Genomic DNA, 19,962 nt, shown 5'->3' with positions numbered 1-19,962 from the left:
AAACAAAAAAAATACTCTTAAATAAAAAGAACAAAGTGGTGGTTGCCAGAAGGGAGGTGGGTAGAGGAATGGGTGAAATAGGTGAAGGGGGTTAAGAGCACACTGTACACCTGAAACTAATATAACACTATATGTTAAGTATCCTGGAATTAAAAAGAAATTAATAAGGAAAAAATGATGTTTTATGAGGTAGTTGGGTGTCATGTCTGCAATTTAAAATCCCAAAGCAGGGTTTAAAAAAGTAAGGGAAGATATTCACATTGGAATATAGTGAAATTACCAAAACCAACAAACTACATTGAAAGGAGGAAGGGAGCAGCAAAAATAGAGTGGGGAATGTAATCTATTTCCGTTTAGTGGAGCAAAAAGATTAAAAGTTTATTTCTCAGTAGAAGCAATGTAAGCAAGAAGTCACTGGGATGGTAGGTTTTAGTTGCAAAATAATCAGAACAGCCACACCATTAAATGCTGTCAAATGTCCAAACTCAAAAGAGTTTAGTAACAAGTTTGTCCTTTTTCAAAGGGAAGATCTATGGACTGGAGGAGTGTGCAGTTTCACAAGCAGTGGGGTGCTTTTCCTGAGGGATTTTGGGCAAGAGCAAGTTTTCTAGAGATTTAGAAGAGGCAAAAAAAAAAAAAAAAAAAAAAAAAAAAAAGATTTAGAAGAGGCAATGTGAAGATAGTATGCTCAGCTCAGAGGTCAAAGATTTTCTTACTAGACTAGAAGGTCTGCTTTTCTTGGGTAAGGTTAAGCTCAGGCTGAGTTGAAAGATTGTGATTGGTGTGTGCTGTTAGGTTTCCTTGACAGGTGTTTCAGGGAAGTGCAGACTGATTTAGGTTTAGATTTGTGACATGGGTTGAACCACTGGGGCATACTCCATTTTGTGGGTCCCAACATACAAATTAACTTTCTCAAAGCCAACCTTCAAATATGTACCCAGCAAAAATACCTTTCAAGAACAAGGATAGAATGTGTCAAAACCAAAAGAATTTATCCACCACACTCACTAAAGGAAATGTTAAAGGATGTTCTTCAGGAAAAGGTATAACTTCCAAATTAATGGAGAGAAAAAAATAGAACAAAAAAAGATCAATCCCCAAAGTGACAAGAATATCGAGAAAAAGCATCAAAGAATGGGTGCGGGCATTAAGGAGGGCATGTGATGACATGAGCCCTGGGTGTTATACTATATGTTGGCAAGTTGAATTTAAATAAAATAGATTAAAATAGGTGATGTTGTTAAAAAGTACTTGTTAGATGATAAAAAATCAAGGGAATTGTCTTTAAGAGTACTAACAGTTTTGTTTCTTAATCCAGGTGTGGTTATACAGATTTTTACTTTGTCATAATCCTTAAACTGTATGCTTGTTTGGGCATTATATGCTATAGCAAAAATGTTTTTAAAGGGCAGCCCAGGTGGCTCAGCAGTTTGGCGCTGTCTTCAACCCAGGGCCTGATCCTGGAGACCTGGGATCGAGTCCCATGTCGGGCTCCCTGTATGGAGCCTGCTTCTCCCTCTGCCTGAGTCTCTCCCCCACCCCACCCCCCCATAAATAAGTAAATAAATCTTTAAACACAAAAAAAGTTTTTAAAACTTGACAGCAGGGGTGCCTGGGTGGCTTAGTCAGTTAAGCTTTGGGCTGAAGGTCATGATCCTAGGGTCCTGAGATGGAGCCTCATGGCAAGCTCCCTGCTCATCAGGGAGTCTGCTTCTCCCTCTCCCTCTCCCTGTGCTCCTGCTTGTGTGAGGACTCGCTCACTCTGTCAAATAAATAAATAAAATCTTTAAATAAATACAACTTTACAATATTAAATGAACCTCTTTTTATCATATACCACATAAAAATGATGAAATGGCCCCTCAGGAGGTTAGGTAGGCTCGAGGGTCGGAAAAAGTTGAGAAAAGCTCCTACCCATCTCTCATTAAAGATCCTACCCTGCCCCACCAGGCAGCTGCTTTCAGGGATTCATAAGATCTGATTTTCTGTAAACTATAGCCCCACAGGCCTGCCTTTGATATTAAGGTACTATCTGTTTTACCTTCTCCTCCTTGTTCTATACAGCCTACCAGCCTTTGTTGCTCTCTCACGGAGGTATGTTGTTCAGTAGCAAGGATGTAATTTCATCCATAGGAAGTCCTACTGGAGTGAGGGTCCTGTGCTGCCTAGAACTAGTTTTGATTGAATCCATTTAAAAAAAAATAGTCTTTTTCAGGATTCGATCAAAACTACCTCAATAATTTAAGAGAATAGATCTTATGTTCTCACTATACAGTGTATGAGTACACACACAAATGTTACGAAAAGCAAAATAAATAAAACTGGCTTACAGAAATTTTGAAATAGGCCAAAAAATGTTTGAAACATTTTAAAACCACATTTTTATCTACTGTACATGATGATTCTCTGGAAATTTCCAGTAATCATGACACCCTAACACTGATCTCTAATGTAACTCTACCTTCTACTTTGTCACTCACAGTGTTGAAAAACAAATCACACTTTGAGGCTGAGCCAAAGTGAAAACTCAAAAGTAAGAGGCACTTGATATTCAGAATCTGCAAACTGCTCTGATTTTTGTTTGAGAATAATTTTCTACTTAAAGGAGGATTCTGAGCTTCCCATTCATTGATCATTATTTTTAAAATATTATTAAACAGTGGAGGAGCTTTAGGATTCCTGCCTTGATTTCAGTTTGATAATAAGGAATTACATTTATTATAACCTCCAGGCTTATTTATTTATTTATTTATTTTTAAAGATTTTTTTTATTGGTGTTCAATTTACTAACATACAGAAAACCCCCAGTGCCCGTCACACATTCACTCCCACCCCCCGCCGCCCTCCTCCCCTTCCAACACCCCTAGTTCGTTTCCCAAAGTTAGCAGTCTTTACGTTCTGTCTCCCTTTCTGATATTTCTCACACATTTCTTCCCCCTTCCCTTATATTCCCTTTCACTATTATTTATATTCCCCAAATGAATGAGAACATATAATGTTTGTCCTTCTCCGACTGGCTTACTTCACTCAGCATAATACCCTCCAGTTCCATCCACGTTGAAGCAAATGGTGGGTATTTGTCATTTCTAATAGCTGAGTAATATTCCATTGTATACATAAACCACATCTTCTTTATCCATTCATCTTTCGTCAGACACCGAGGCTCCTTCCACAGTTTGGCTATCGTGGCCATTGCTGCTATAAACATCGGGGTGCAGGTGTCCCGGCGTTTCACTGCATCTGTATCTTTGGGGTAAATCCCCAGCAGTGCAATTGCTGGGTCGTAGGGCAGGTCTATTTTTAACTGTTTGAGGAACCTCCACACAGTTTTCCAGAGTGGCTGCACCAGTTCACATTCCCACCAACAGTGTATGAGGGTTCCCTTTTCTCCACATCCTCTCCAACATTTGTTGTTTCCTGCCTTGTTAATTTTCCCCATTCTCACTGGTGTGAGGTGGTATCTCATTGTGGTTTTGATTTGTATTTCCCTGATGGCAAGTGATGCAGAGCATTTTCTCATATGCATGTTGGCCATGTCTATGTCTTCCTCTGTGAGATTTCTGTTCATGTCTTTTGCCCATTTCATGATTGGATTGTTTGTTTCTTTGGTGTTGAGTTTAAGAAGTTCTTTATAGATCTTGGAAACTAGCCCTTTATCTGATACGTCATTTGCAAATATCTTCTCCCATTCTGTAGGTTGTCTTTGAGTTTTGTTGACTGTATCCTTTGCTGTGCAAAAGCTTCTTATCTTGATGAAGTCCCAATAGTTCATTTTTGCTTTTGTTTCTTTTGCCTTCGTGGATGTATCTTGTAAGAAGTTACTATGGCCGAGTTCAAAAAGGGTGTTGCCTGTGTTCTCCTCTAGGATTTTGATGGAATCTTGTCTCACATTTAGATCTTTCATCCATTTTGAGTTGATCTTTGTGTATGGTGAAAGAGAGTGGTCTAGTTTCATTCTTCTGCATGTGGATGTCCAATTTTCCCAGCACCATTTATTGAAGAGACTGTCTTTCTTCCAATGGATAGTCTTTCCTCCTTTATCGAATATTAGTTGCCCATAAAGTTCAGGGTCCACTTCTGGATTCTCTATTCTGTTCCATTGATCTATGTGTCTGTTTTTGTGCCAGTACCACACTGTCTTCATGACCACAGCTTTGTAGTACAACCTGAAATCTGGCATTGTGATGCCCCCAGATATGGTTTTCTTTTTTAAAATTCCCCTGGCTATTCGGGGTCTTTTCTGATTCCACACAAATCTTAAAATAATTTGTTCTAACTCTCTGAAGAAAGTCCATGGTATTTTGATAGGGATTGCATTAAACGTGTATATTGCCCTGGGTAACATTGACATTTTCACAGTATTAATTCTGCCAATCCATGAGCATGGAATATTTTTCCATCTCTTTGTGTCTTCCTCAATTTCTTTCAGAAGTGTTCTATAGTTTTGAGGGTATAGATCCTTTACATCTTTGGTGAGGTTTATTCCTAGGTATCTTATGCTTTGGGTGCAATTGTAAATGGGATTGACTCCTTAATTTCTCTTTCTTCAGTCTCATTGTTAGTGTATAGAAATGCCACTGACTTCTGGGCATTGATTTTGTATCCTGCCACGCTACCGAATTGCTGTATGAGTTCTAGCAATCTTGGGGTGGAGGCTTTTGGGTTTTCTATGTAGAGTATCATGTCATCGGCGAAGAGGGAGAGTTTGACTTCTTCTTTGCCAATTTGAATGCCTTTAATGTCTTTTTGTTGTCTGATTGCTGAGGCTAGGACTTCCAGTACTATGTTGAACAGCAGTGGTGAGAGTGGACATCCCTGTCTTGTTCCTGATCTTAGGGGAAAGGCTCCCAGTGCTTCCCCATTGAGAATGATATTTGCTGTGGGCTTTTCATAGATGGCTTTTAAGATGTCGAGGAATGTTCCCTCTATCCCTACACTCTGAAGAGTTTTGATCAGGAATGGATGCTGTATTTTGTCAAATGCTTTCTCTGCATCCAATGAGAGGATCATATGGTTCTTGGTTTTTCTCTTGCTGATATGATGAATCACATTGATTGTTTTACGGGTGTTGAACCAGCCTTGTGTCCCAGGGATAAATCCTACTTGGTCATGGTGAATAATTTTTTTAATGTACTGTTGGATCCTATTGGCCAGTATCTTGTTGAGAATTTTTGCATCCATGTTCATCAGGAATATTGGTCTGTAATTCTCCTTTTTGGTGGGGTCTTTCTCTGGTTTTGGAATTAAGGTGATGCTGGCCTCATAGAACGAATTTGGAAGTACTCCATCTCTTTCTATCTTTCCAAACAGCTTTAGGAGAATAGGTATGATTTCTTCTTTAAACGTTTGATAAAATTCCCCTGGGAAGCCATCTGGCCCTGGACTCTTGTGTCTTGGGAGGTTTTTGATGACTGCTTCAATTTCCTCCCTGGTTATTGGCCTGTTCAGGTTTTCTATTTCTTCCTGTTCCAGTTTTGGTAGTTTGTGGCTTTCCAGGAATGCGTCCATTTCTTCTAGATTGCCTAATTTATTGGCGTATAGCTGTTCATAATATGTTTTTAAAATCGTTTGTATTTCCTTGGTGTTGGTAGTGATCTCTCCTTTCTCATTCATGATTTTATTAATTTGAGTCTTCTCTCTCTTCTTTTTAATAAGGCTGGCTAATGGTTTATCTATCTTATTAATTCTTTCAAAGAACCAACTCCTGGTTCTGTTGATCTGTTCCACAGTTCTTCTGGTCTCGATTTCGTTGAGTTCTGCTCGAATCTTTATTAACTCCCTTCTTCTCTTGGGTGTAGGATCTATTTGCTGTTTTTTCTCTAGCTCCTTTATGTGTAAGGTTAGCTTTTGTATTTGAGTTCTTTCCAGTTTTTGAATGGATGCTTGTATTGCGATGTATTTCCCCCTTAGGACTGCTTTTGCTGCATCCCAAAGATTTTGAATGGTTGTATCTTCATTCTCATTAGTTTCCATGAATCTTTTTAATTCTTCCTTTATTTCCTGGTTGACCCTTTTATCTTTTAGCAGGATGGTCCTTAACCTCCACGTGTTTGAGGTCCTTCCAAACTTCTTGTTGTGATTTAGTTCTAATTTCAAGGCATTATGGTCTGAGAATATGCAGGGGACAATCCCAATCTTTTGGTATCGGTTCAGACCCGATTTGTGACCCAATATGTGGTCTAATCTGGAGAAAGTTCCATGTGCGCTTGAGAAGAATGTGTATTCAGTTGAGTTTGGATGTAAAGTTCTGTAGATATCTGTGAAATCCATCTGGTCCAGTGTATCATTTAAAGCTCTCGTTTCTTTGGAGATGTTGTGCTTAGAAGACCTATCGAGTATAGAAAGAGCTAGATTGAAGTCACCAAGTATAAGTGTATTATTATCTAAGTATTTCTTCATTTTGGTTAATAATTGATATATTTGGCAGCTCCCACATTCGGGGCATATATATTGAGGATTGTTAAGTCCTCTTGTTGAATAGATCCTTTAAGTATGATATAGTGTCCCTCTTCATCTCTCACTACAGTCTTTGGGGTAAATTTTAGTTTATCTGATATAAGGATGGCTACCCCTGCTTTCTTTTGAGGACCATTCGAATGGTAAATGGTTCTCCAACCTTTTATTTTCAGGCTGTAGGTGTCCTTCTGTCTAAAATGAGTCTCTTGTAGACAGCAAATAGATGGGTCCTGCTTTTTTATCCAGTCTGAAACCCTGCGCCTTTTGATGGGGTCATTAAGCCCGTTCACGTTCAGAGTTACTATTGAGAGATATGAGTTTAGTGTCATCACGATATCTATTCAGTCCTTGTTTTTGTGGACTGTTCCACTGAACTTCTTCTTAAAGGGGAATTTTAAGAGTCCCCCTTAAAATTTCTTGCAGAGCTGGTTTGGAGGTCACATATTCTTTCAGTTGCTGCCTGTCTTGGAAGCTCTTTATCTCTCCTTCCATTCTGAATGAGAGCCTTGCTGGATAAAGTATTCTTGGTTGCATGTTCTTCTCATTTAGGACCCTGAATATATCCTGCCAGCCCTTTCTGGCCTGCCAGGTCTCTGTGGAGAGGTCTGCTGTTACCCTAATACTCCTCCCCATAAAAGTCAGGGATTTCTTGTCTCTTGCTGCTTTAAGGATCTTCTCTTTATCTTTGGAATTTGCAAGCTTCACTATTAAATGTCGAGGTGTTGAACGGTTTTTATTGATTTTAGGGGGGGATCTCTCTATTTCCTGGATCTGAATGCCTGTTTCCCTTCCCAGATTAGGAAAGTTTTCAGCTAGAATTTGTTCAAATACATATTCTGGCCCTCTGTCCCTTTCGGCGCCCTCGGGAACCCCAATTAAACGTAGGTTTTTCTTTCTCAGGCAGTCATTTATTTCCCTTAATCTATCCTCATGGTCTTTTAATTTTTTGTCTCTTTTTTCCTCAGTTTCCCTCTTTGCAATCAACTTGTCTTCTATGTCACTCACTCGTTCTTCCACCTCGTTAACCCTCGTCGTTAGGACTTCTAGTTTGGATTGCATCTCATTCAATTGATTTTTAATTTCTGCCTGATTAGCTCTAAATTCTGCAGTCATGAAGTCTCTTGAGTCCTTTATACTTTTTTCTAGAGCCACCAGTAGCTGTATAATAGTGCTTCTGAATTGGCTTTCTGACATTGAATTGTAATCCAGATTTTGTAACTCTGTGGGAGAGAGGACTGTTTCTGATTCTTTCTTTTGAGGTGAGGTTTTCCTTCTAGTCATTTTGCTCAGTGCAGAGTGGCCAAAAGCAAGTTGTATTGGGAAAAAGAGAAAAAGAGAGGAGAGAAAGAAGGAAAGAAAAGAGAAAGAGAAAAAAAAGGGAAGAAAAAAAACGAAAAAAAAAAAAGAAGAAAAAGAAAGGAGAAAAAAAAAGGGGGTGGGGGAAGGAAACAAATCAAAAAGCAAAACAAAACAAAACAAAACAAAAAAAAAAAAAAGAACCACCGGGGAGTATCTTCTGATTCTGTGTACTTTAAGTCCCTTGGCTTCTCCTGGAAGTTGTCAGTCTAGCTGGTGTTCTGGGGGAGGGGCCTGTTGTGCTGGTTTTCAGGTGTTAGCAGTTGGGGGGGCTGCTGTGCCCCTGCCTGGTGCAGGGCTCAGTGGGGGTTGTTTACCCGGTGAGGCCGCAGACCTCCAGGCTTATTTGTCCTCTCCACACAAATTTCCCTCTCCTGTGTCTGTCTTCTTTTCTATTTCAAGTACATTTCGTTACTTTAGTTTTAAGAGATTAGATTTTCTGGAATATGAAAAATGGAACCCAAATAATAATGCAGAGGCATTTGAACAGTTCTTTTCATGAGGTTACTGGAAGGCAGTGGCAACCAAAGTGTCAGAATTTTCTCTATTCTCACCTAAATGACAGTGCTTTGTTAGGACTTGACTTCTGGTTCCGAATGCCGCAGAAATAGGGTTTCTTTGATTTTTGTTTTTGTTTTTCAGAAATATTGTTTGTGAGGAAACGTTATAGTCTAAAACGTAACTATGATCAAATATATTACCTACGTTGCATATTAAAACGTATATGCAAATACTATATGTTTGTAATGATGACTGGAAAGGCATATTACAACTTTAAATTTAAACTGGGAGGTGGGGGGTTGAGATGCTTCCCAGAGACAGACTTAGCTGAAATACTTAGAACCATCTGTCAAGGCAAGAAGAGGCAAAATACACAGAAGATGGGTGAACAGAAGTACAGGAAGCAGCTTGCAGAGCACTTCCTCCTAAGAACTATGAGAAGCACCCCCTCAGCTCCGTGGCTGCCAAGGAGCTCCAGAGGGATGCTCAGACTTGGATCCCTTCTATGCTGTGGGCAGGGAGGGGGATGTATGGGACAGGGGGCACATTTCTGTCCTTACACCAAAAAATATATTCTGCTCATCCCCTTCCCTTCTTTCCTACCTTCAGTTTTACTGTTTGCTGTTCTCTGGGTTAATGGAGGAGGGAGGATGATAAACCACTTTTTTTTTAAAGAAGCTCTTCATTATAAGAGCTTTTAAAATCAGATCTTTGCCCTTAGTCCCCAAATAACCTTAAGGCAAAATATTCTGCTACAGTGATCTTTTATTTGGGTTTTTGAAATTCAAGCACAGCTTGACTTGTATCTTCTTAAAAAAAAAAAAACTAGAAGAGGGTCAGGGATGGGGATGTCAGCAAACTGTCTGCAAAGGCCAGAGAGTAAATATTTTAGATTTGAGGGCCACAGGGTCTCTGTCTTAAGCACTTACCCTGACACCTAACCTGAAAGCGGCTATAGACAAGAAACAAATGAAGGTAGCAGTGTTCTTATAAAACTTTATGGATGCTGAAATATTCTGCTTGTCTGTTTTCTTCTTCCAACTATTTAAAAATGTAAGACCCATTCTTAGCTTGAGGGTGTACCAAAGCAGACAAGATCTGGCACTAGGCTGTATGGAGTTTGCTGACCCTTGACTTAAACAGTAAGGTATTTTACCCCAGGAAGCTTTAAAGTTAAGGATTAATGAAGGTAATTAGATCTGTACTACCTGTACTTTGGGGATTAAATTTAGGCATAGGTTTTATAATCATTGGGACAATCTGTATGTATTTGACACTTATCAGGCTTGTAATGTTTAAGAGAATCTGACATGATAGAATTTGACTCCAATTAAAATGTAAAATTGATTATAGATGTGATTTTAAGTTGGAAGGAAATTTACCCTTATAAACAATAATGGGATGTTTAGAAGAACTTGAGAGTGTCTATAATAAGTTTAATGACTTATAAGTTTATGTTGTTCAGGTATGTAGAAAGAGTTTACTTGCTTACATAGTAAATTTGCCTGGTCAGGCATTTGAAGCAAAACTCATTGCATGAATTTATAAATAGAATGTAAAGTGCTTAAACAAATTTGATAAACTGGTTATTTGAGGATATTTATCCTGTTCAATTTATTTTTTAAAAGGTTTTATTTGTTTATTCATGAGAAACACACAGAGGCAGAGACATAGGCAGAAGGAGAAGCAGGCTCCCTACGGGGAGACTGATGTGGAACTTGGTCCCAGGACCCCGAGATCACAACCTGAGCCAAAGGCAGATGCTCAACCACTGAGCCACCCGGGTGCCCCTATGCTGTTCAATTTAAATTAAACATTAATCAAGGATGGGAAGGTAACATTCTTGCTTTAGATACAGGTTTATAAATAGAATAAGATTTGTATGTTACACTTTTTTTTTAAGTTAACAAAAAGGATGTTTTAAATTATGTACCACTGCCAAATCGATGTTTCTTAAAAATACAAGTAGCTGGGACTAAGCTTTTCTATACACAAGTCTTTTGGACTTCAACATTCATGTTAATAAGAGGAATCCATATGGAGCAAAATGATAAGAAAAAGACAGTAGGTACAGATAGCCAGAGTGGCCAATCCATCTTGACAATCAAGGCACTGTTTGGCTGCCAATGATGTTGTACCAAATTCTGTGTGGCCATGATGCTGCATTGGTACTACGTCTTTATAATATATGCTCTTGGGATGCCTGGGTGGCTCAGTGGTTAAGCGTCTGCTTTTGGCTCAGGTCATGATCCTGTGATCCTGGGATTGAGTCCCACATCAGGCTCCCCACAGTGAGCCTGCCTCTCCCTCTGCCTATGTCTCTGCCTCTCTCTCTGCCTCTCATGAATAAATAAATAAAATCTTTAAAAAATAAATATACACTCTTGATTAAAAAATATATATATACACCCTTGACCCAAAGCTATATCCAAGCCAATCCAAACAACTAATAGCCAAAAAGTCATGGGTAGGGAAGTAGGGAGGGTCATAATGTTGCTTTTGAGTGCTTTGAAGAAGGAAATCCACAAATGTGTTTTAGATCTTCAGCATGATACCTACCAAATTGCTGATACACAGTACTACCTATTATCTGAGAAACATCCTTCATGCAGAAATGTTGAACAGAAAAGTAGTATCAATCAAAATCTTTCATCTGCTGATTCCTAAATCTTTTTTGAGCATATTTAGAACCAAGATCAAACTGTAGTCTGCAGAAAAACCTGGCCTGCCACCTGTTTTTGTATAGCCTTCAAGCTGAATGGTTTTCAAATTTTTAATAGTTAAGTCCAAAACAGTATTTTTGATCCATGAAAATTATATACAAATAAAATTTCAGCATCTGTAATAAAGTTTTATGGAATATAGCCATGCCTACTAACTGGCATTTTGTCTACTACTGCTTTCACCAGGGCAGAGTTGAGTAGTTGCAACAGATACTATATAGCCCATGAAACTTAAGCAATTTACTACTTGATCCTTCACACAGAGTTTGCCAACCATGTTCTTGGCAGAACATCATCTCTGGTGAGTTAATGTACTAGATGGACAATTCATGGATGCAACTTTTTTTTTTTTTTTTAAATCTCAGGAGTCCTGAGATCTCTTAGTGGCCAGAGTTTTAAGATGAGGTAATAGCCCCTTGGGCCCTCCTCTGTATAGAGGAGTTCTGGTGCACAGGTACTCCTTGTCCATATTTTTAAAGCAGGATTGGTTTCTTCTAGGATTGTTACTCTCTTAAGAGAGTTAACAACAGATTACAGCTAATTTCTTGCTTACATTTTGCTCTAAAAAAATTTTATTATTTCATCTGACTCAAAAGACACTTTAATCCTAACTCTTCAGATCTCAAATACCTTTTATGCTCTGTCATTTTCAAAAAGGATAAGGAAGATGAAGGTGCCTGTTCCTTATTTAATATATAGGAGTAACCTATCATCCGTACTAGGAAGCTCCAGATTATATACCAGTCAAACCATAAGAGTCCAGATTGCAAAGATGAGTTTACTATAACGCATAAACTTTAGGACCTCTGACCAAAACAGGCCCCTTTATGTGTTCACATGCTTACAGATATTAGAAAACTAAGATTTTTTTTTAACTTTAATCTTTTAAGATTACTGTCTCATTCCACTTACACTTTCTCTCTGCCACTCATTTTCTCTCATCTTTGAAAAGGCCATTTGGGGAATCTAATACCTGAAAGGAAGTGAAATTTTGACTATATTTAGTTTGAGTTGAATAGGATTGCATTCATGTGACTACTAGCTGTCTGCTTCCACCCACTATGCCAACGCAATGACTTTGCAGAAAGGGCAATGTAAAATAATACACTCTTTACCCTATGGCACCCAAGACCAGAACTAGCATTAAGAAACAAGTTTTGAGGGCAGCCCTGGTGGCTCAGCAGTTTAGCGCCACCTTCAGCAGGGCCTGATCCTGGAGACCTGGGATAGAGTCCCATGTCAGGCTCTCTGCATGAAGCCTGCTTCTCCCTCTGCCTGGGTCTCTGCCTCTCTCTCTCTCTCAATCTCTCTCTCTCATGAATAAATAAAATCTTAAACAGTTTTGAAATATATGAAGTCAGAAGCTACTCTATGGAATATTCTTCATATCATCAGATATGTATAATTTTAAGGAAATGATTTTTCATCATAGTCAAAACAGAAATTTGTTGCTGTCAGGAATATGCTTCATAGTGAAGCACATACAATTATATATTATATATATAATTTATGGAAAAATGCAAGGTAAAACTTCTATGTTTTAAAATTTGTTTTTCAAAGCATGAACCTGAGCACTTCTATAAGCAATGAGCATATCTGCATGAGAGGCCATGTGCTTTATGGATCCCAATGTATCATATCAAATCTTAGTGTGTACCTAGTACATTTTGGCCTGATTAGTCTGGTGGTTCCAGACAAGATGCTTTGCAAAACTGCCACTAACTCAGTTAAGCAGCCTGAAGAAACCAATGTTTTGCTGACAAAACTGTATGTATTTATCAATAAGTCAATGACTGCTGTATAAGAGTGACTTGATTACACACTTATGTAGCTCAGTACAAAGCGTCAGCAATTTTTAAGTGCATTTGATTTGCTTTTGTGACTGTTAATTTTGTACTATTTTGAGAGGACACCTCAAAATCATATGAATTTCAGGGCCCGCAAGACCTGGATCTGCCCTGGACAGGCCCACCCTTGATGCCCAGTAAGAGAGAGGAGTTGCCCTGGTTTGTACACTCTCTCTACCCTGTTGTTCAAATAATAAATAATAGCATATGCTTATGAAGAATGAGGTGGGTAGAAGAGGAACTCTGTTAGTATGATTCTTTTGTTGTTGTTGTTACTATGATTCTTATTCTCTACCTGTCTGCTGCTTTTAGTCTCTTCAGATGCCAACTGATAAATTATCACTCATGTTTCAAGTTACCAGTGCAGGAGGTCTTACATTTTCAGGCCAGGCCACCAAATAGGTTATTGAGTAACCTATGGAGTGGCCACCCTTCTACTCAAAACCATAGCCGTTATTATGTATAGTATAACCTTGTGCCTCCCCAGCATTTTTGGATATCACATTTAATATTTCCAGTACATAAATATAAAAGAGACTTGATAGACAGCACTCTATGGAATTTCTCCAGTCAGCACCCAGCTGACTGGGTGTAAGGCTGGAGAAAGTAAATTGAAAAATTGGTTTAGGGTTAGGGTTTGGTGTTGAGGGTGCAACAGCATGCAGTTATATGGTGAGATGACTGTACATGCTAACAACCACAATGTCTAGTTTGGGTAAAGAAAGGAGAGCTGAGAGGGAGCTGAAAGTCTAGAAAAAATAGAGGAATGTAGGAACTAGACATCTAAATGAGATTAAAGCTCAGACCGGTGAGAATATGGCTAGGAATCTGTGGTCCAAGAGTGGATTCCAGGCAGCGGATGCTGGGCCACCTGTCTAGGGCTCACGGTCCAGCGAGAGACAGGGCAATGTGGAAGGGCCCGTTGTCATCTTTCCGTCCTGGGGGCAGTCAGTGGAAGGATCCCCACTGACCCCTACGGGATGGATTTGAGGCCACTGCCCGCTGTCCTGTACACTCTCATAGCAGCCCCACTTCTGACCTCTGTCCCACACCCAAGACCGGGCTGGCCCTCGGCTCTTCTTAAGCTTCCAAACTCTCATGGCAGCCCCCACCCTGGTGCTGGAACCCAGCTTCCTTATCTCTCAGGTGGAGGGAGCCCCATCATGCCTCCGGGGACTCAGGGACATCTCCTGAGTAGATGGAGCTGGGAAGGCTGGGACTTCGGGCCAGGGCAGGACCTCAGGGGCCGGTGGCCACCCTCTCTGAAATTGAACTTTAAGATTTTGGAGGTGTTAGGAGGTGTGATCCTTGAAATGGATGTCTGTCATAAGCAGAGATTTAGGTCATCAATGTTGAGAAGTGGGAGACTTTGGGGTCAGATATGGACATTGATAAAGTATTGTCTGTGGGTGGGGTGCTGACTGCAGCCTATGAAGAGGTGCCCCATTTCAGTGCGTGATGGAAAGTGACTGCAAGATTAGTACAAGGCAGCAGTGAGTCAGGGCAGATGGTGCTATATCTAAATAGCATTATCTTTGGAGGAAGATGCTCTCCTTCCACAGGAAAACTAAAGAGTAGTAGTATTGAAGCAATAGTGAGGAGCAGGAAAAATGCCAAGCAGGAGATCTGTGTAAGATCGGCTATTCTCTCCCTTGAGATTTGAGCTATTTATCCAGAGGTGAGAATTTGCTTTTGCCCTGGAAGGCTCCTCAAAAGCCATTTGGGTGTCTGGCAAAGGAATAAAAAAGCATCAATCAATTGTAACCATACATGAGTGGAATTCTCTCTGAAAATTTAATTCTGTCTTGGCAACAGCAAAGGAAAGGTTCACTTGTCATGGTGACCCTTGTTATCCAAGTATTTGCAGGAGGCATTCTCTAAAGTGTTACATGAGGAGCCTGAATTATCTCTGAAAATTCTGTCAAAATGAAAATATTTCAGAGACAGCTCACATTTCCCTGAGAGTACAAGTACCTGAGACAAAGCTGCATTAGAAATCAACCACATTTTTAGAGCAGACTCCCAGGTAATTTGGTCAATACTGACTAATGATTTGGTCCTCTTGTTTTCCCGTGGAAAACACGGACAGCAGTTTGGCAAATCACAACCACTGAATGTGCAGCCCTAAAGGTCTTTTTCAAAGCAGTTCCTCCTTTGAAAGCCAAGGAGAGTGGTGTTTTTGTATGGTTTCTTACCCATTAGCTGCTCTGTTGCTCTGTCTCTAGAATGTCTCATGCTAGCCATGTCCCTCATAGGCAGTGCAAGGTGCTTCCTTTGATCTCTCGTGTCAGCAGTGAGGGAGGCCCTTAGTTTAATAGAGGTCTGACTCAAAGGACAGACTTCAAAGTGAGTGTCATTTTCAGAAGTAAGCACACACTACCAGATCTGTGTGGGGTTTTTTAAATCACATGCTGCAAAACATTCCTCATTATTTTGTTTTTCTGTGTCCCATTCTTCTGGTCTTCCCCCTTTGAAGTGCTTACGCATGATCTCTATATCTGGGTTTTGAGGGGATTTTGCAGTAGTTTACAGCAGCCCTAACAGAGTGAGAGCCTAAAAAAAAAAAAAAAAAAAAGACAACAACAACCATAACATTGTCCCAGATCTTCTCTCTAATTGTCTCCCACCTGCTCTCCGTTATCTCATATATTTAATATGTTTTGGGGTCATGCTGATTTAGATCTCCATCTCTAGCTTTAATTCATATGCATGACTGATCTGATCAAATGTTACATACTAGATGGTTTAGAAGACCACACTGTGATTCTCAATTCATTTTTCAGTAAATGGTTTTTGACATTGAGTCAGATAATCCTCATGAAATTCTTTTAAAGGACAGCATTACTGTGTTGTTTGCAATGATGGTTTTGATCATTATTTAGTTAGGTTGGACCTATTGCCACATTATGGATCATTTTACATTAAAAGAGGATTGATCATTTTAATTACTAATTAAAATACATTGGCAACATACCTAATTTGTAAAATGAGCTGAATTAAACCTTCTTGTAAAATTCTTTATACAAGAATAGTGGTTGGAAACAGATATGTCTCTTTTAACAGATAATGGGTATAATCATTTTACTGAAATGGTGGCTACAAGAACATTCTGTATATTTGATTCAGCTCTATGCCACTCTTCTTCCAAACTTGAGAACTCATTCATGCAAGAGAAGAATTCAGTTTTATGAAAGGATATATTCTTGAGGCACAAGTAGGAAGCCTCAGTTAAATAAACTAACACCTCAAATGCAGCCCTCTATCTCTAAAGCACACACACACACACACAAAAAAAAAAAAAAAACCTAGACAAATAGTTTTAATAGTCACTGCCCAGCCTGCATCTCAACAAAAAGCTTTAGGAGAATAATAGGCAGAAAATAGAGAAATCTGGGTTTAACCACTATAGATTTCAGCAAGCTTTACTCCTACAGTCAGAGACCAATTGCATGGTTTTTTTCTGTACACACATTTTGTCTTGTCAACAAGATAAACTCTTCTGGGGCAGTCACGTCATCTTTTTCAACATTAAGCACCTAAAATGTGTAGCATGTGCTCTTCTGAGTATTAGTTACAGCTGTGAACAACTTATAAAATGCCCCTTCCCTGGGACCACCTAACTTATATTCAACAGAAGTAATCTGAGCCAGTAAAATACTATAAAATGCTCTTCCATAGTGAGACCACTGGAGAAGTGACTCAGCAATGAGCTCCCCAATCCCCAAAGTATGGGATATCCCTTTGCCCCAGTACAACTGCTTCAGTCCTGGCAGGGGGAAGTATAAATCATTCTAATTGTGCTTCAGAGAATGCAATGGAAATCAGTTAAAGTTAGCACCAGAGGCTGTCCTGAAAGACATGGGCTTTAGAGAGAAGGTGTGGAAACAGAAGCTGGAAATAAGTAGCCTTACTACTACAACTATGGGACAAAAATGAGATTTTAAGGTTGAATCTCAGATCTTTTTGTATGCACTCATTATGAGCTCCACAGCCTGCCTGCGTAATGGTAGTCAGGAAAAGGAACTGGATACAAAATGATTTCTTCTCCTTATCTGAAGCCTGAATGGGCTAGTCCAGTAGTTCCCCAGCTGAAGCATTTTAAAGACTAAGAATGACCTCCATGAAAGAATTTTTGGGCTATTCATTCCCATTTGCTATCCAAAAGTCTTAAGAAAAAATAATAGGTAACAAAAAAAAAAAATAGGTAACCTCCCTTAAGTTGCTCTTATTTGCCGGGCACTCTGTTTTTTGTGGGGTTGTTTTTTTTTTTTTACATATAAAATTTAATTTAATGCAAAAAATCTTCAGTGTCAAATGCTACTAATAATTCCAGGATTACAAAGGTAGGAGGCAGAGGATCACTGATCCAAATGCAACCCAGACAGCTGGCCCAGGCCTGTGTTTTCAGACAGCAGGGTTAATTTCCATAGGGACAATTACTTACTGCTTTAGCTAACACCAAAGCATATATTTCTACAGTTCCTGTTTTAACTAAGAAAAGCATTATTTCACATCCTGTTTAGAACTGGATTTTTAGGGGATTTTTTGTCATTTAATTTTTTACTTAGTTCAGTTCTACAAACATGTATTGAGCAACTACTTAGTGTTCATCACAGTGATTGTTGCTATGAGAACACAGCATCTGCCCCAGAAGAACTTGCTATCTTTGGGCAAAACACAATGTGTAGAGATGAAACAGCCATACTATTGCAATATACTACATCAGCAAGTACAAGAAGACAAAATACCAGTTACCCGTAGAACTAGAGAACACAGAGTAAGGAGCTGCATTGAAAGTGGTATTGATCTAAGGACAATTTATCAGGAAGTCTTTGTACTCTCAGCCATCAGCACTTGCAATGGTACTTGGATCAGACTTTCTCTTAGGGCTGGAAAAAGCACAAATCTTGAACAAGACCTGAACAAAGTATGGAGCTTTGAGTGCTTGAGAGGAATATGTAAGGAGGAAGGGACAGAGACACAGAGAAGAAAGAAGTGCAACAGAAGATGCCAAAAAGGCAAAGTCTATCTACATGTTTCTACTGATGTGCTTAGAAGGGTCTAGGTGGGCAGAAAGGGAACTTGGGACTCTCCTTCGTGGAACCACAGTGACTTTCAGTTACTCTGATCAGTACTGACACTGTTCCCCTGTCTCTGCTAGACACTGCATCTCAGAGCAGTCTTTAACTTCCTAGGGACCATCCTGGGATCATCTAAGTATTTGTTTTAAACCTCTAGCATTCACCCAACAAACTCACTTGCCCACATCCTTCTCAACAGCCTCCACTCTCATCTGGACAATTGGTAATAGCTTCCTAACTGCCCCACCTTTTTTCAGGGTCACTCTGAACCAATCTCTTCTACATAACACAAACCACCTTCTCTAACGTATAGATCACATCATTACTGTTACATCTTCATCATCATTGCAAGCACTGCCATATGGTAGGAACTATGCCAGAGCCCTTTAACTTATATAATTTCATTAATTTTCAAACACACAAACATCAGCTTTCTTATTTTGCAATGAAACTGAGACATCATCAAAAGTCACATAGGTTGTTAAAGACAAAATCAGTATTTGAATCCTGGTATAACTCCAGTGCCCACCTTAGCCCCTTTTCTATTCTACCTCCAACTTCCCTGTTCAGAAACGTAGTTTGTAAGGCAATGGAGAAGCATTAAATGTGTTTGAATACATTGTTTTTTCACATGAAAAATTTTCCTTCTAGATCTCCCTACCTATCTGAATTCTCCCCAAATTCCATCTCCTCCATGAAGACTTTTTTAAGCCTGAAATATACTTAATACCTCTGTGCCCAACCAGATGGTGATAACATCTGCTCCAAGAAGAAAAACAGTACAAGGGAGAGTATGTTTTTCCGATTGCTGCTTTTATTTTGAAACAATCCTAAATTTGCAGAAAACTTGGAAGTATACTACAAAGGGTTTTTTCCCTGAACCCTTTGAAAGTAAGTTGCTCCATTATGCTGAGCTTCAGAGTGTATTTCCTCCAGAGATGGGCATTCTCCTAATAACCACAACGGGACCCTCATAGTCAGAAATTAACACTGATAACCACCATTTAATCTTCAAGCCCCACTCAACTTGTTTTCCCCCAATAACACTCTGCATAGGAAAAGCATCTGGGACAGAATCACATGACTGGATTAAGTTTTCCCTTCTGTTTCATTTCCTTCAGTCTGAAATAAGTCTGTCTTTGATTTTCACGACCTTGGTACTTTTGAAGATTTCAGGCCAGTTATTATGCAGAAGCTTTCTCAGTTTGGGTTTATCTGACATTTCCTCATGACTAGAATCTGCTTGTTCTGCTTTGGCAAGGAGCATCAGAGAAGGCTTCTATGTTCTCAATGTTTCCTATCACCACTGGCACCAGACCTGTGGCTGATGTTCATGGTGATTAGCTGTTCGAGAAGGTATCTGCCAGGCTTCTCCACTGTTTTCTCTTCAAGCGCTTTGTAGGGAGGCACTTTAAAATTTGATTATGCTCCATTCTTCATAAAACTTTTATTTGTATATCTACTTATTTATATTAATATAGACTCATGGTTTCCTATTTTTATTCAATAGAGTGAATCTATTATTAGCATGTTTTATATTGATGCTAAATTTGTCCTATATTAGGCCAGTAGGAACCCCCTTCAGTTGACTTCTGTGCCTTTTGACATGTTCCATTCATTTTTTTTTAACTACTTTCTGGCACAAGAGGAAGTTACCAACTCGTCTTGTATTTCCCTTGTCCCCCTCCTGGAGTTAGCCATTTCTCCAAAAAGTCCTGGTTCCTCTTTAGTGAAAATAGCATTTAGAAGCTGGAGATATGGGTACCAGGTGAGCTCACTAGTACCAGAGCTAGGAAGCCTATTCATGCAGATACATATATGTATACGTTCTTAAATTTACATGACTATTTTTGCATCTACTTTTATATTGAAAACCATAGGTTTCTATTAAGGAGTATTTTAATTTTATTTTTATTTTGTCCTTTTCCTTGTTTATACGTCCCTTCTTTGGCACTGAGAAACCAGTTTCCCATTATTTGAAATACAAAATTTATTTGA

General features: G+C 39.2%; 1 protein-coding gene and 1 long non-coding RNA gene across 3 annotated transcripts in view; one reads left to right on the top strand and one right to left on the bottom strand.

The window, feature by feature from the left end:
• CPA6 (carboxypeptidase A6) overlaps positions 1-19,962 on the top strand; it is a 317,848-nt gene that overhangs the window by 161,356 nt on the left and 136,530 nt on the right. The gene's annotated exons all lie outside the window — the stretch shown is intronic.
• Positions 1-19,962, bottom strand: part of LOC112678579 (uncharacterized) — a 43,500-nt gene that overhangs the window by 9,250 nt on the left and 14,288 nt on the right. Inside the window, exon 4 of the long non-coding RNA XR_003147682.2 lies at positions 11,949-12,009. This is a non-coding gene — a long non-coding RNA (uncharacterized LOC112678579). The remainder of the gene's footprint in view (positions 1-11,948; positions 12,010-19,962) is intronic.

The sequence above is a fragment of the Canis lupus genome, chromosome 29 (assembly GCF_003254725.2).
Source record: "Canis lupus dingo isolate Sandy chromosome 29, ASM325472v2, whole genome shotgun sequence".
NCBI lineage: Eukaryota > Metazoa > Chordata > Mammalia > Carnivora > Canidae > Canis > Canis lupus.
This window is presented reverse-complemented; position numbering and strand designations above follow the sequence as displayed.